At 45.7% G+C, this 16,612-nt stretch overlaps 1 protein-coding gene across 2 annotated transcripts in view; it reads left to right on the top strand.

Moving 5' to 3' along the window:
- The window catches only part of C1QTNF7 (C1q and TNF related 7), a 135,017-nt gene that overhangs the window by 67,477 nt on the left and 50,928 nt on the right, over nucleotides 1-16,612 (top strand). The gene's annotated exons all lie outside the window — the stretch shown is intronic.

Genomic DNA, 16,612 nt, shown 5'->3' with positions numbered 1-16,612 from the left:
GAGGTAACGTGGTGGAGAAGGGCAGACCTGTGGTTCATTCTAAGCCTTTCATTTTCACCCTAAGAAGGGTCATATGGACCTCCCATGAAGGATCAATCTGGGGATCATAACAATATTTCTCTGTTGAGTGTCTTCCCCAAGAGCAGGAGCAAGAAGTCCAAATCGATGTGGTTGTACTAATTCAGGCAGGAGATTCTGTTGATAAGGGCAAAGGTGGCAGCAGTTGGAGATGCTGAGCACTGGTGAGATGCTTGAGATAATGTTTAAGATGCTTGAGATAACATTTAAGGAGAGTTGGAAGCATTCATGGGAAAGAAGAGAATCAAGGGGTCTCCAAGTTATTTGGCCTGGACATCTGAGTTTGTTATCATCTAGGGATCTGAAGAAGCAGCAGCGATTGGGGAAGCAGACGTCAGGAGCTCCTTGTTGAACACGTTAGGGTCATGGAATCTATTAGACACACACGTGGAGATGTCTAGGGATGACTGGATGTGAGTCCAGAGTTCAGGAGGAAGCTCTGAATTGGAAATAGACATCTCAAGTCATGAGACTGGATGGGCTCACCAAGAGAGAGAATGTCGATAGAGAAGAGAAAGGATCTGAGGACAGAGCCTGGGTTTCCAACATTTATGGGTTAGGAGGAGTAACAGACCCAGGAAGGCAGGCAATGAAAAACAAAAGGCAAGAGGAAAACCAAGAGACAGAGGTTCCTCAGGATGAGTGAAGGAAAGAAAGGAAGAGAAGTAAGTCAAGTACCAAGAGGACTGAGAAGGGACCACTGATTTAGACACGTGGGATTGTTGATGACCTTGACAAAGGTGATTTCAGAGGAGTGGTGGGCTGAAGCCAGATGGGGTAGGCTTAGGAGAAGAAGGGATGGATGAAACTGTAGATAGGGGTAGAGATCATTTATTCAAGGAGTTTACAATAAAGAAGACCAGTGAAATGGGCCAGTGACTGGAGGGAAAATGTCTGAAGAAGGTAACATATGAGTAATGTACCTAGTATATAGAGTAATATGTATTACTACATATATAAAATTTACTTTATATATTTCTATACATTATTGTATGATTATGTATGATAATTTCCATTCCTATACAATATATGTTGTGTGTTTATTACACTCCCACAGAAACTGTGAAGCCAGGGTAGGTGACGGGTTTTCTAAGTAGAAGATACAGAAGTCACTGAGAATTATGACAGTGATGTTGGAGAGAGTCACGGGGCCAGGAGCCAACATATCCAAAAGTGAGGCATGCAGTATAGATCAGGAGATGACTGGTGGATGGCATGGACTAATGACATGAGACTCACTGCTGGACGGATACTAGAAGGAGGAGAATGAATGATCTGGAAAGAGCAGGAAGGAGCAAAGAGGTGACCTACTTCACGTCCAGGCCCAGTGGAATGAGGAGTGAAGTAGGAAGCAGCTACCACTTGAGTGGGCTGCAGGGACAGCGATGACTGTAGTGGAGACCCAGGCTTTGGTCAGAGCAAAGAAGTGAAAGGACATCCACAAATGAGGAGGAGGATACAGAGGACTTTGCTGGCATGAATGGAACTTGAATTCCAAGGGAAACCAGGGGAGGACATCTGGTCTACCCCTGGAAGGGGTGGAAGCTGAGCTGAAGAAGGGGCTGTCAGAATGAGAGTCCATGGGATGAATGCTGACCTGGGAGCATGACGGACATGAACTTGCATAAAGGACATGATGAGGCTTCCCTGAGGGTCTCAAGGCAGAGTGGTGGTGAGTGAGGCTGACGAAGAAAGGAGAAGCAAGAACCTTGACAGATCCACAGAGGCTTGGAGCTGAGAGAGTGGGAAGCCTTACCTGATGCACTCAGGAAGTTCTGAGGTGCATTCCTTTCTCCCAACATAGACTTTCATGAACCCTCTAGAGAGGCCCAGGTGTTTTGGTAATCCTGGCTGAGATATGAAAAGGTTGGGGAGGCAGGAAATCAGGCTAATGGGGTCAGCAGAGGCAGGTTATGGAGAACTGTGCATCACGTTAAAAACTTCAGGCTTTATCCCACAGACTTAGTCTTTGTGATGGGACAAGGGCCCTTATGAACATGATGGTCTTATTTCCCCTCCCACCTGACTCTTTGGGGAGTGACAGGTTTACCAGTTGTATACGTCAGTGTTCAACCAGAGAAACAGAACCAGTTGGAGGTAATGTATATTAAGAGATGTACTGTGAAACACTGGATTACATGGTTGGGAAGATTGTCTGGAGAGTCTGAAATCTGTCAGGGAGACCTCCAGGAAAGGCAGACTAGAATTGTCAGGGATGAGCTGATGTTAAGGTCTGCAAGTGGAATGTCTTCTTTCTCAGGGAAGCCCCAGCTCTGTGCTTAAGACCTTTAAACTGATTGAACTATGCCCACCCAGGTTATCTAGGAAACCTTCCCTTACTTAAAGTCAACCAGTTACAGATTCTAATCACATCTACAAAATACCCTCTCTGCAAAAGCTAGATAAATGATTGGTGAAAAACTGGGAACTGAAGTGTAACTAACTTGATACATCAAGCTGAGCATGACATCAGGGTGTTTGTTAAAATCTATAGATCCATTTTGGGAGTTCCTTCTGTAAACAAGAAGAATTCATGGAGCATTATATGAAGAGGAGCGAGATGGTCCACCTTGTACTTCAGAAAAATCAGATCTTTGGGCTTAAGTGGTAAAAATTCTTAGGAAGGAATTTGAGCACACAGTACTAAAAATAAAATATGACTTTCTCCAGTGTAAATCCATGTGAATTATGGTTGATCTCAGAGGGAAATAAAGCAAGTTGGAAAGAACCCCAAAGAAAAGTTATTCCAAATTTCTCTGGATATTTCAAGAAAGGTCATATTTGCCCAGTGTGCAAAGATTTTTAAGCAATAGTTCAAAATTCTCATCTTCTACTAAGCTTATGATTAATGAATTGACGAATATTTATGGGCACCTAATCAGTACCAGGCATTCTAATGAAAATAGGGGAAAAATAATTAAATCATAAAATTAAAAATACCCTGAGAAGCAATTTCTCTGGAAAGGCTATTAGCTAGCACTCTCTCAACTTAAAGTGAGAGAAGACCCAATTCAAATGCTTCAAAGCAAAAAAAAATGGGGAGGAGGAATTCATTAATGCATAAGTCTGAGGCTGAACATCTACCAGGTTCGGTTGGATCCAGGTACTCTAAGGAACACAGTCTGAACTCCTGTTCTTTCTGCATCTCTCAGTTCTGCTTTTCTCTGAGGTGGTTTTATGGTTGATCAGGTCTCTCCTGAAAGAGACAGAAAGGGTCACCAACAGCTCTAGGCTCACATCTTAAAGTCATCCCAGCGTTGAGGTTCCCTAGACTCATGTAAGTCACTAGCCCTTCCCCACTCCCAAGAATGAATCACTGTGACCAGAGCAATGTAATAACCTGGAAAGGCTGGAGCATGGGTGGAGAGAGAAAAAGGTCCCCAGTGGAAAATCAAGAGGCCCTTCCAGAAGCAGGAACAGATAGCGGGTAGACAGTAAAAAGCAGGGCTCTCTGTAGGAACATTACAACGCCCAGTCCAGAAACCAGTGCCAGTCAGAAGAGAGCTGAGAATCCCACTGGGTGTCCTGCCCTAACTTTGAGGCTACATTTCCTCATCTCCATATAGGGGCCCATAACAACACTTACTGTGTCTCATGGCTACAAGTGTTATAAAAAATCAAGTGCAATATATGCAAATATGCCTTATAAATCATAAACCATTTGAAAATAAGATATGGAGAGAGCTTTATCCATGTGGTGAGGCTTAAGGTTGTATGGCAAAGAGGAAGCAGGAAGAAAAAAAGCTAACAGGAAAAAGTATCACCATCTGGGCAAAATTACCCACAGGTTAAAAGAGACTTATTCTCTTCTATTAACATAGCCAATACAGGTGCATCAGAATTTTCATCTGAGAAACCAAGTTGAAATAGTGAGAACTGGGCTTCCCAGGTAGCTCAGTGGTAAAGCATCTGCCTGCCAATGCAGGAGACACAGGTTCGATCCCTAAGTCAGAAAGATCCCCAGGAGGAGGAAATGGCCATCCACTCCTGTATTCTTGCCTGGAAAATTCCATGGTCAGAGGAGCCTGGCAGCCTACAGTCCATGGAGTTGTAAAAGGTCGGGCACGACTGAGCACACACACTAGTGAGGATTGTAGATTTGTTCCTTACTAGCTGTCTGACTTTGGGCAAGTTTTTTAATCTCTCACTCTCTCAGTCTTCTCATCTGCAAAATGGGATCATAGTAGTACCTGCCTCATAGGATAACTATAAAGACTAAACGTGTTAATACAGGTAAGGCACTGGGCATATACTGGTGCTCAGTCACTAAGTCATGTCCGACTCTTTGCGACCCCATGGACTGTAGCCCTACAGGCTCCTCTGCCCATGCGATTTTTCCAGGAAAAAATACTGGAGTGGGTTGCCATTGCCTTCTCCAGGGGGCATATAACTAAGTGTCTTATAAATATCAACAATTGTTATTGGCCCTCAAAATCATCTGGATTAGTAGGTATTTTAATTCTCATTTTTTTTCTGGATTAAAAAGCTGACGCATAAAGAAATTTAGTAGATAAGGTAAGATTTGAACCCTGATCTTTCAACTCACAACTTTACCAGGGTCCCACAAACACAGGGAGTGAGGGAGGCAAGAGACCACAGAGGGAAGGAGGGATGGGAGAAAGCATTCATGATATCTAGGTTATTCCCTGGACTTACTTTAAGCAAGAGTAAACCAACTTTTCTAGAATATTTCTTTAGCCTTGGATTGAATGATAGTGTTTGAACAGCTTTGTTGGAGAAAGTTTTCAGTTCAGTTCAGTTCAATCGCTCAGTCATGTCCGACTGTTTGCGACCCCATGGACAGCAGCACACCAGGCCTCCCTGTCCATCACCAACTCCTGGAGTTTACTCAAAATCATGCCCATTGAGTCGGTGATGACATGCAACCATCTCATCCTCTGTCTCATCCACATGGCATTTAAATGCTCTTCTTATCAAAATCCCTAGACTCTCCACTCCAGAGATGGAGAAACCTGGCTCCATTTTCTCCCAGGAGACTGAAATTGCACATTCATCCCATCGCAGTCCATGCCATGTGTATCTGTGTGTCTAGAGGCACTTACCTTACCTTGACTCATTCACTTTTCACCACAATGGCCCAGCATGGACACAACCTTCGTGTCAGCCCCACAGGGCAGAAAAGGGTGGAGAGACAGCCCTGTAGGTGAACTGAACCTTCTCTCCCAAGCCCAGCGCCCCTTCAGCTCTGTTACAGGCATCTGACCCAGAAAGCCGCCCAGCCCAGGGGTGTGAGCCCTGCCTTCCACACTCCACGAGTCCTGAGGGACCTCCCTTAGAGGCAGGCTCCTTTCTGGAGTGTGAACTGAGCCCATGAGGCTCCCAGGGAGAGGAGATTAGAGGGTATAATGGGAGAGGTGCCTGAGCCAGGAATTCCTTATGAAGTTGCTCTGTCTCCTTATCAGCATATGTCCTTTCTCCATCTCCTAGCAAGAAACTGCAATAATTCTCGTTCTTTAAAAAAAAAAAAAAGCATCAAGGGCATTTTCAAGAGGGATTTCAGTGAAAGTGTAGGGTGAGAGAAACCAGGAAGAGAGGTGAATGCCAAAGTCTGGAAGCCTGCTAACCTCCAGCAAGGAAGTATCATATGTGAAAGTCGCTCAGTCGTGTCTGACTCTTTGCGACCCCATGGACTATCCAATCCATGGAATTCTCCAGGCCAGAATACTGGAGTGGGTAGCCTTTCCCTTCTCCAGGGGATCTTCGCAACCCAGGGATCAAATCCAGGTCTCCCGTATTGCAGGCGGATTCTTTACCAGCTGAGCCACAATGGCAATAAAAGCTCAGAAATAGACTGTGAGTTTGCCTGAAGAAACAGTCTCCCTAACTGGACACTCATCCCTCGGGGCCACTCTGCAGGATTCTCCCACAGTGTCTGCGAGAGGGGGCGAGGGAGCAGACCCTCTGGGAAAGCTAACATACGTTTTAGAGGAGTGGGTTCCCAAACAGACCGTCCCCAGAATCACCTGGGAGCTTGTTAAAATGCAGGCTCCCAAGCCCTACCCCTAAAGATCCTGCTTCTGAACTGGTGGGGTGGGGTCTGAGCCTCTGTGGTTTTAAGAGGGTCCCCTGAAAATTCTGATGAGCTTGAGAACCATCATTCCTGGTCAATCCCTTGCTGTGTGACCTAGAGCAATGGAGGTCACCTCTCTGAGCTTGGGGCATAGAGAGAGCTCATAAGAAATCACTGAATTCCATAAAAAGAATGAATTTGAGTCAGTTTTAGGGAGGGGGCTGAACCTAGAGCCTGTTATGCAGAGTGAGGTAAGTCAGAAATAGAAAAATAAATACTGTGTATTAATACACATATATGGAATCCAGAAAGAAATGGTCCTGATGAACCCATTTGCAGGGCAGGAACGGAGACACAGACACAGAGAACAGACTTGTGAACACAGCGGAGGAAGGAGAGGGTGGGACGGATTGGGAGAATAGCATGGAAACATATACACTGCTGCTGCTGCTGCTGCTGCTAGGTCACTTCAGTCGAGTCCGACTCTGTGTGACCCCATAGACGGCAGCCCACTGGGCTCCTCTTTTCCTGGGATTCTCCAGGCAAGAACACTGGAGTGGATTGCCATTTCCTTCTCCAATGCATGAAAGGGAAAAGTGAAAGTGAAGTCGCTCAGTCGTGTCCGACTCCCAGCGACCCCATGGACTGTAGCCTACCAGGCTCCTCCGTCCATGGGATTTTCCAGGCAAGGGTACTGGAGTGGGGTGCCATTGCCTTCTCCGACATGTACATTACCATGTGTAAAACAGATACCTAGCAGAAAGTTACTGTATAACGCAGGAAGCTCAACCTGGGGCTCTGTGATGACCCAGTGGGGTGGGAAGAGGGGGTGCAGTGGAGGGAGGTTCAAGATTGTTATTGTATGGGGACATATGTATTCCAATGGCTGATTCACATTGTATGGCAGAAATCAACACAATGTAAAGCAACTATCTTCCAATTTAAAAAAAAAAAATTTTTTTTAAGAAATCGCTGAATTGACAAAACTTGGCAGCCTGATTTATATCCTTAGGGGAATGTCCAGATGACTCAGACTCCTCTTAGACCACAGAACCTCAGACGAGCAGGGACGGACACTCACTGAACACCATGGAGAGAAATAGCAAGTTGTAGGAGACAAGCACCCAGCTTTTTAAAGAAAATTATCATAGTATGTGCACGTGTTTATACAGAGTTTGAAAAAAAAAAAAGTGTGGAGTGTTGTGCCTATGGGTCTGTTAATGGGAATCTTTGAGAACTAGGATTCAAAGGAGGGGGTTTGTGAAAAAGGGATTCACAGTTTTCTTTGTATACCTCTATATTGTTTTAATTTTCACAACAAAAATGCTTATCTTATAATTTTCTAAAAATACTCCAGATACAAGTGTTTGGGGGCTTCTCAGGTGGCTCAGTGGGTAAAGAATCCACCTCCAATGCAGGAGTCATAGGAGTCTCGAGTTCAACCCCTGGGTCAGAAAGATCCCCTGGAGGAGAGCATGGCAACCCACTCCAGTATTCTTGCCTGGAGAATCCCATGGATGGAGGAGCCTGGTGGGCCACAGTCCATGGGGTGGCAAAGAGTCAGACACAACTGAAGCGACTGACTACACACGCACGCACGAACAAGTGTTTGATCCAAACCGGACAGGAATCTGCTCCTCCCATTTCAGCAATCACAGAAGAGATGGTGAAGAACCTCACTGCTCATGAGACCTGGTTCTAGCACTGTCTTACCTAGAACCACCTAAAGGGCCTTGGGAAAGAAATCTGCACCCAAGGGGATCCTACGCATTAATAACAATCTGAACACTCCATCAGTTTCCCCAAAGTAAGAGTGCCTCAAAATGGACCCGCGGAATTTTAAGTTATGGATGTTTTTGATGATGACACAGAGAGATCATGACCCCAGGGCCACCTGGGGAAGCCCCTGGCTAGTCAGGAGGCAGAAGAAGAGAGAGAAAACCCTAGACCAGGACCTTTAGTGCATTTTCCACAGGAAAGGTGAGAGACAGGGCAGGGTAAAGAAGATTGGCTGGTTTCAAAACTTCCAGCCAGTTTAGGGGCCTAGGGACTGCCCCCAGCTGCCTGGCACCTGTCCCTGGGTGATTTGGGGCAGAGAGAGCATTGGCTTGGTGTGTGAGCTGGATAAAGGAGCTGCTTAGGGTTCTGGGCTCTGAACTGCACTTTGCATGGAGAGGCACCTTCCCAGGCCAGCCCTTTGCTATCTCCACAAACTGGGGAGCCTTGGGAGGAGCAGGCTCTCCCAGGGCAGTGAGACCATCAATACCAGAGCATCAAGAATGTAGGAAATAAGTTGACGCATACAGTTGGCTCTTTGATGAATGAATATCAAAGAGAGAGAGTCAGAATTGAGGAAAACAGCTAGGACAATGACGCTAGGACAATGACCCAGTTAAGAGGCCAGTGTCCTGGCTCAGACCTTCTCTGCAGGAGGCATGATGGGGTGGGCATTGAGATGGAGAAAGAAAGGGGAGGCAGGGTCAAGGCCAAGGGACCACGGGCAGCTCCAACCACCCAAATGCCACTGAAGAGACAGCAGAAAATTATGGGGCCTACTATGTGCTGAGCCAATACAGAGCACGCTGAATATATTATCTTTCTCTAACCCCTTGAAACAGGCATTACTAACACCATTGCACTGATGAGAAAACTGAGGCTCAAGAAGGATAAATATCTTGCCCAAATTCTTGCAGCCAGCAAGCAGTGGAGGGAGGACTTAAACCTCAGACCATGTGACTCTAAAGTCCAGTTCCTCGTAAGTCTGGCTTGAACCTGGGCAGATGCTGCTCTGAGGGGATGGATGCCGGTGAGTCAGGGGAAGGATGAGGACTTGCAGCAATGGAGGCTTCTGATTAGGACGCAGCCACATGAGCTGCCAAGCAAGAAATTCAGAGCCCCTGAGATGCCCACGAGGATCTCAGGGCAGATGTTACTCAGTCCTGGTGAAAGTGAAAGTGATAGTCGCTCAGTCATGTCTGACTCTTTGCGACCCCATGGACTGTAGCCCCCCAGGCTCCTCTGTCCATGGGACTCCCCAGGCACAAATACTGGAGTGGGTTCCCATTATCTTCTCCAGGGGATCTTTCTGACCCAGGGCTCCAACCCAGGTCTTTTGCACTTCAGGCAGATTCTTTATCATCTGAACCACCAGGGTAGGCCCCAGTCCTGGGGGGCAGCAGGCAAGGAGGAGGGTTTCAGCCTGACGACATCCAGATGTGGGCACCCAGCCACTATACTTGCCTCCTGGACCCCACAGGTTCAGATCCCCATGAGCGGGGCCTGAGCCAGCCTTGGGCAGGTTTGGAGATAAAACTGGACCATCTGTGGATGGGAGGGGAGCAGTGTCTCCAAACAGGGGGTCCTGGTGCACACAGGGACTGACCCAGAGAGGTCCCATCCAGAGGTCAACTGAATTAGCACAATTGTGCACCAACTCCTCTGCAAACCTCCATGTTAACTGTGGTTTGGGGGAATTGAGCAAAGCTCATCCATTCCAGCAATAGTTATTGAGCACCGGCCATGTACATGATACAGGGCATCATAGTTTGGTTATCTCTAAGCAGACCCTAGACTTCCCAGGCGACTCACTGATAAGGAATCTACCAGCAAATTCAGGAGATGAGATTCAATCCCTGGGTCAGGAAGATCCCCTAGATGAGGGAGTGGCAACCCACTCCAGTATTCTTGCCTGGAAAATCCCATGGACAGAGGGGCCTGGTGGGCTACAGTCCACGGGGTCGCGAATGAGTTGGACACGACTGGGACACTAAACAACAACAAGAGCAAAGCCTAAGACAAAGGTTTGGCGGCATAAAGCAGGAAGTGAGGGAGAAAAGGGATAATAAAGCCGGAAAATAGCATATTGTTGAATAGATTAACCCTGTGAGTAGCTGAGGCTCCATCCCTCTGGGGACCTTAAGGAGTCACACAGAACACAGTTCAGAGTGGTCCCGTCAAATATGGGAGGCTAGGCTATTTATTAATATCCAACATCCTGTATCCTACATGGCTGAGGTTCTCCTCTGGGCCTCCTATCTCCAGCACCTCCTGGCAGCCCACAGTCTGGCTGAACATGCCTGAAAGCAGGCCCCTCAGGCAAGGAAGCAGAGCCCCACGGGCAACTCCAGGGCAGTTGTCAGTGTGGGTGGGGACCTCCCACCACAGCGGCGAATGGGTATGAGGTTTGGTCGAGGGTCATGGGGAAGGGCAAGCCCAGTTTCTGATCCTCAGAGAGCCCTTGCAGACTCTGTGCTTCCACGCTGACCTGTCTGCAATTACCTGGCACACCAGCTCGGCACCCAGGCCCCCATCTGATTGGGAATTCCTTCATCGCACTTCAGGACGGATCTCAGGCATCCGTTTCTCCAGAAAGCCTTTGGCGACCATCCCCTGTCAGGTGACAGTCTGCTCCCAGTTCCTCCAGGCATCACTAGAGGCTCCACAGATAGTAGTCAAACACACGTGCTGTGAGCCACAATGGGTTTGAGGACACCAAGGCATGGCCCTTACCTTCAAGGGGCTCACAGTCATGAGAGGGAAATAATCTCAGGCCTCCACTCCACGAACACGCACAAGAGTCGTGACAGCTTCATAGGCTGAGAAATGTGCTTCCTGAGAAATGAAAACAAGTAGCATTCTTTGAAATCAGCTTTCCTCCAGATCCTAGATTGTCATAGGGTGCCTAATAGCCCACCTAAAAAAGCCCCACCCATATGGTGACTCAGACGGTTAAAAATTGCCCCAGTGACTAACACACCACTATCATTGGTCTCATAAATGTCCAAGCTCCTTTATTTGATATCTTGATCAGATTCTTGCCTACTATTTCAGGCTTCTCCTTCAAAGCTGACCTTTGAAAATTCTGTGCTTTCAGCATTTCTGTTCCATGACCATCTTTGCCCAAACTCAGGTATCCCCTGAGTGGGCACCTCCTACACACACTTCAGGGCTGAGTTCACCCAGCCATTTCTCCAGAAGACCTCTGGTGAGATCTGCCCATTCACCTGGAGGCAGCGGTCAGCTTCCAGGGTCTGTGGTATCTCTGTAAGCGCTCTAGAGAACACACACATTCGGAGTGTCCCTGCCGGCACTGACCATCCCAACGCTGCTTCCATGCAGCCTGCACATGTTCCTTTGTATTCCTAAGCTTTAGTTTCCTTCTGTCTAGAATGAAGGGGCTTCCCTCATAGCCCAGTCGGTAAAGAATCTGCCTGCAGTGCAGGAGGCCCGGGTTCGATTCCTTTGTTGGGAAGATCCCCTGGTGAAGGGAATGGCAATCCACTCCAGTAGTCTTGCCTGGAGAATCCCACGGACGGAGGAGCCGGGGGGGATACAGTCCATGGGGTCACAAAGAGTCGGACATGACTTAGAGACTAAAAGAAAAAAGAATGAAGATTATGATAGTAATCGAGTTGTCATATGGATTGAATGAAATGGTCCACATAAAGATTTAGCCTGGAGCTTGAGCACAGAGTAGTCACTCAAACGTTAGCTGCTGGAATCTCAGAATACATACCCTTGACTTCAACTGGTACCTTAATTTGACTATCACCTCCTTTCGTGTGTGCATGCTCAGTTGCTCAGTCGGGTCCAACTCTGCAATTCCATGGACCGTAGCCTGTCAGGCTCCTCTGTCCATGGAATTTCCCAGGCAAGAATACTGGAATAGGTTGACATTTCCCACTCCAGGAGATCTTCCTGACCCAGGGATTGAACCCACATCTCAAGTATCTCTCGCACTGGCAGGCATATTCTTGACCACCTGGGAAGCCTCCATATGTTACTATAAATAATTATGTAGGTGTTGAGTACATAAATGAATGAATTGATACACCACTTGCAAAACTTGAAAGATGCTTTCAAGTAATCTGTCCTGAGTACCCACTTGGGACCAGGCACTGTTCCAGGGGTTTTCCCAGGTAACAGCTCATCTGCTCTTCTCAATAGTCCTGAGGGATGAAAAAGTCCACTGCTGTGATCACATTGTTACAAATGAGAGAAATAAGCCCAGAAAGTTTATGCGATTTTTCCAGGGCTGTGCCATTAAAGAATGGCAAGACAGGAGTTTGAGCCCAGATTGCCTTGCTCCAGGGACCAGATATGACTGTGGTCTAACATGCATGCTGGAGTTTAGAGAAATGAGACTGGAGCCAAGATCATCATCTCTAGGCACAATAGTAAATCAAATCAAAGATGTAATGCTTTCTTCTTAGAGAATGTCTAGGATCGCACACTCATTTTTTAATTGTGGCAAGGAGAAATACTTTATTAGAAAAAAAAAAAGAAGAAGAAGAAGAAAGTATTTACAGAAGGTAGATGGCAGGAAGACTTGAAGACAACAGCTCCCATGGCTCTTACAGGGTGAGATGATCAGGGGAGCCCGTCAGAAATGATCCGAGTTTGTTCAGAGGTAGTAAATATTGCTGTCAACGGCACTAAATTCAGCGCACAAGAAGATATATGAAAGTAACCAGAGAGAAACAGAAAAGGGCTAGATTCTATTGTTCCGTTTCCTGGTGAACACGGGAAATCCGAAACCCTCTGCAACAAGAAACGTCCCTCTAGAGAGTCTACAAAATTCCCCCTCTGACACTCAGGGAAACCATGAAGCTGATCAGAGTCCAGGACGGGTGATGAATGGTGTGCTGTGATGCACACCTTTCCAACCAGCCCTTCCAACCTCTTCAGTGTCTGCACTTCCTAACATTCCATGCAGAAATTGCTGGCTTTTCTCTCCCTTTATTAGTCAAAGAGGCTAGGTTATGCGGGAGTAACAAATCCCAAATCTCAGTGGCTTAAGACAGCAAAGTTTATATGTCGTTTATTGCTGTTGTTATTATTGCTACATTTTGTTGTTGCCACAATACGGTAATGGCTGCAAGCTCAAGGGAGATTGCAGAGTAGGCAGGCAGGGACCTGCCCATCTCCACCATCCTCCGGTATCACCATCATATCACGAGTCTTCACAGCTCACGGTGGAAGGGGAGGAGGGCATGTAGACTTGATTCATGTCCCTTCCACTCACATTCTGCTGGCCAAGCAATCCACCTGGCCATGCCTAGCTTTGAAAATGGAGGAAGAGGGTGTCTCCGAAGAGGATAGAAATGGAGATACTGGTGGGCACCAGTGCTGTGTACCTCACAAAGGAGAAGTCAGAGCATCTGTGTAAATATACAGTGTGAAAATCTATCTCCACATTGCAGACAGCTGCAGGGGAAGGGAATGGCAAATGAATGAAGAGGAACCGGGAAGACGCACCATGTTTGTTGTTTAGGAAAAGTCTCTGGTTAGGAAATCCTGGTTGGCATGCAAAGGGGTAAGTAGGACAGAGGAGAGACAATCCTGGAGTCATAGCTGTAAGTCTTTCATTATGAGCTACACTGACCCTCTGGAGACCAAAGACAACTCACCAAGACAACTCTTGGGTAGGAGGGCAGAGACCATAACCAAATTTTGAGCCCAGTTCACCATGCTCCCTGTTCCCCTCCACACTACTGTTGATCAAAAAGCTGGGTGCACCTATTCCTGTTTGAGTAACACCAAGAAATAAACCAGGCAGCAAGGACCCCAGCACGGGTATTGCAAGAAGGAAGAAACAAATACAGAACGCAGATGGCAAACATATACAACACAAATGATCTGTTCCAGACAACACAGTTTAGTTCTCTTCTGTCTTAAAGGAACAGACAGTATAATTTTTCAGAAAAGAAAGTTCAAAGAAGCAATAGAAATGATCAAACGAGAACTAAGAAGGAAACCAGTGGAAAAGTGAGCTGGCAGAGCTCAGGAAATAAGTGGAAGATGAAAAATAAAGCAATTAGAGAGATGAAACCATTTAGAAGTGACAGAAACTAGATAAATACTGTTGAAAGCACAGGCCAAGTGAAAGAAATCACACAAAATGAAATAGAAAGAACGATGAGATATAAATGATGACAGACGAGACAATACAAAACTGATGGACACAAATTGATGCTCTAAACAGGGGGAAAAAAGGAACAGGAAAAAACTTAAAAGACTCTTGAAATTAAAAAATATATATATGTCTCTAGATTTAAAGCATACACCATATGCTCGAAGGAAAAATGTAGAATTGGCAATGCAGGGATACGCACTGTGAAGACAGTGACATTCAAGGAGAAGTGTTCCATCTGCATCATGCAAAGAACAGAAATCACATGATTTTTCTTAGTCCCATACAACGCTCGACACAAGAAAACAGAATCGCATCGACCCGTTCTAAGGGGAGAGGGGTGACCCACAAGCTTTGCACTCAGCCAAATTCTGCTGTGACTATAAAATAAACAGGCAAATGTTCTTAAGCATTCAGGAATTTAAGGACTATGGTAACAAAGCACTTCTTGAGAAATAGCTGATGATGAAATCCAGAGTACAAGGCTTGATTCAAAATTAAACACACAGCCGTAGAGAAAAGGACAACAGTAAGCACTGGCTTCATTTAATCATGGAACTGAGGCTAAGAAACAGTGGGAATCCGCTAGCAGAACAGAATATAAACTTGATAACTCCAGGCAATCCAAGAATAATAATGAAACTAACTAAAAATCAGGAGACTGAAGATAGAAGGGAGCAGGAAGTACATAAAATCCTCCCCCTTCATGGCAGAAAGTAAGTATATATTATATAAAGTGGAAACACACAAGAGTTTGTTTTTCTTTAAGCAAAATAATATTAAACTTTTCATATTTTCTCAAATTTGTCTTTGATCCTTAGAAATATCTTTTAGGAATTAATCTCAGTCGTTACAAACAAATGTTTATTGGAAGTTCGACATTCCTTCAGTTCAATCCTAGTTTATTTTTCTTTGGGTCATTTCAAGTAGACAGTAAGTTTAGCATGGAGATCACGGACTCCAATCCACGGCACTCAGGCTTCCCAAGTTGGGTTCGGTAATCATCTCAATTTAATACGCATTGAGTTATTTGGAATTTTAATGATTTGCATATTATTCTGGGGAATTACTAATGGAGTCAGCTCCCACTTTTTCTCAGTGATAAATGCATCAGTTAGGAATGCGTTGGCTGCAACCAACAGAATATCCGAGGAACCAGCAGCTTAAACTAGTAAGGGTTTTTATTTTTTTCACATAACAAAAAGTCAGAGGGTCGCTGGCATGAGTTCAGCTGCTCATTAAAGTCACTGAGACCCAGGCTGCTTCTCTTTTCCCACCATTGCACCCTTAACATGTTATCGTTCATCCCCGAACTTGTCATCAAGATGACTCTACACTTGAGACATCACCTCTGTGCTCCTCACAGGACAGGCAGAGGAGAAAGTGAGGAGGCACCAATTGTGTCCAGAGCTTTCATCAGGAAAGGAAACATTTCCAGAATTCTCTAATCAATGTTTTCTTATACCTGATTGGCTAAAATCATGTAACATGTCTCCCAAGGCCAGCTGCAAATGAGACTATGTAATGGGCTTATATTGCCATCTGACAAAATTGGAATTCTGGCAGCAAAAGTAGATGGGGAACAAATATTGATTTCACAACAGCATCAGCCACAAAAAGAAACGTGGAAAGCTCAGGAAACTGAAAATTCAGTAATCCCTGTTCCTTTCTCCTAGCTAATATCTGCTGAGGAATTATCATTCTCCCTGCTGAGTGTTTTGTCATCTGGGTAATGACAAAATTGGTGTAGGATACATTTTGAACAGAGAGATCTTTTGAAAACAAAACCAGATTGTGTTTCTCTCCTGTTTCCTTCAAGATCTTGCCATTGAACTTCAAATATGATTTAACTCCTCCCTGTGACCTCCAAGTCTCAGCATGATGTAGTCCGGCAAAATCCAGCTCATCTTCAACACCCTTGTTCTTGTTCTCGCTTCCGGTCATCTTGTGTCCTTCCTGCTGCAGTGTCCTGATAGTGGCTAATCCTCTGCGTTGCTCATCCACTTAGATTCATAGGTCTCATCTTTGCTTCATTTAGATCTCTAGTCTGTCACTGCCTCCTCGGGGAAGCCTGCTTGATCTCCTCCCCAAGACATGCCATCCTCCTAAGAGTTATCTAGTCTTCCCAGCCCTTCCCGCTATTTGAGGTTATCACTGAATTGGTTCCATCAGCGGATGTCTGCCTGCCACTCTACCGCGCCCCTCCCTGAGAGCCAGACCATTTTCTGTCCTATTGGCCCTGTTTCCCCAGTGTCTGGATCCCTGCTTTGCACATCTTAGGTTCTCAGTTGATCTCTATTAGTGAGTAAAAGGATGGACCAGAGTTAAGAGTCCAGACAACAATATTGCCAATTTATAAAAAATACACAATGTCAGAGTTGAAGGTTAAGTTTTTGTTTTTAAAACTTTTAACTTTTTATTTTGTATTGGAGTATAGCCAGTTAACAACGTTGTGGTGGTATCAGGTGGACAGCAAGGGGACTCGGCCATACCTATACCTGTACCCATTCTCTCCCAAAGTCCCCTCCCATCCAGGCTGGCACATAACATTGAGCTGAGTTTCATGTACTCTACTATAGGTCCTTGGTGGT

Source organism: Giraffa tippelskirchi, chromosome 1, assembly GCF_054371585.1.
Source record: "Giraffa tippelskirchi isolate mGirTip1 chromosome 1, T2T-mGirTip1v1.2.pri, whole genome shotgun sequence".
NCBI lineage: Eukaryota > Metazoa > Chordata > Mammalia > Artiodactyla > Giraffidae > Giraffa > Giraffa tippelskirchi.
This window is presented reverse-complemented; position numbering and strand designations above follow the sequence as displayed.